The following is a 1,163-nucleotide window of genomic DNA, read 5'->3' as shown; positions in this document are numbered from 1 at the left end:
AGGGAAAAACAACAAATAACATACAAGGGAATTCACATAAGGTTCACAGCTGATCTTTCACCAGAAACTCTGCAAGCCAGAAGAGAGTGGAAGGGCATATTTAATGTGATGAAGGGAAAAACCTACAACCAAGATTACTCTACCCAGCAAGGATCTCATTCAGATTCGACGGAGATATTAAAACCTTTACAGACAAGCAAAAGCTAAAAGAATTCAGCACCACCAAACCAGCTTTACAACAAATGTTAAAGGAACTTCTCTAGGCAGGAAACACAAGAGAAGGAAAAGACTTACAATAACAAACCCAAAACAATTAAGAAAATGGTAATAGGAACATACATATCGATAAATAACTTAAATGTAAATGGATTAAATGCTCCATTTAAGACATAGACCTGCTGAACAGATAAAAAAACAAGACCCATATATATGCTGTCTACAAGAGACACACTTCAGACCTAGGGACACATACAGACTGAAAGTGAGGAGATGGAAAAAGATATTCCATGCAAATGGAAATCAAAAGAAAGCTGGAGTAGCAATTCTCATGTCAGACAAAATAGACTTTAAAATAAAGACTGTTACAAGAGACAAAGAAGGACACTACATAATGAACAAGGGATCAACCCAAGAAGATATAACAATTGTAAATATTTATGCACCCAATATATGCGCACCTCAATCCATAAGGCAAATACTAACAGCCATAAAAGGGGAAATCATCAGTAAAACAATCATAGTAGGGGACTTTAAAAATCAAAGACGAAATAAAAAAATACCTAGAAAAAAATGACAATGAAAACATGATGACCCAAAACCTATGGGATGCAGCAAAAGCAGTTCTAAGAGGGAAGTTTACAACAATACAATCCTACCCAAGAAACAAGAAACATCTCAAATAAACAACATAACCTTACACCTAAATCAATTAGAGAAAGAAGAACAAAAAAATCCCAAAGTTAGCAGAAGGAAAGAAATCGTAAGGATCAGATCAGAAATAAATGAAAAAGAAATGAAGGAAACAATAACAAAGATCAATAAAACCCATGGAGCCTAAACAATACATTACTAAAAAACCAAGAGATCACTGAAGAAATCAAAGACGAAATAAAAAAATACCTAGAAAAAAATGACAATGAAAACATGATGACCCAAAACCTATG

Source organism: Physeter macrocephalus, chromosome 2 (assembly GCF_002837175.3).
Source record: "Physeter macrocephalus isolate SW-GA chromosome 2, ASM283717v5, whole genome shotgun sequence".
In the NCBI taxonomy this organism is placed as follows: Eukaryota; Metazoa; Chordata; class Mammalia; order Artiodactyla; family Physeteridae; genus Physeter; species Physeter macrocephalus.
Note: the sequence above shows the minus strand (reverse complement) of the source record.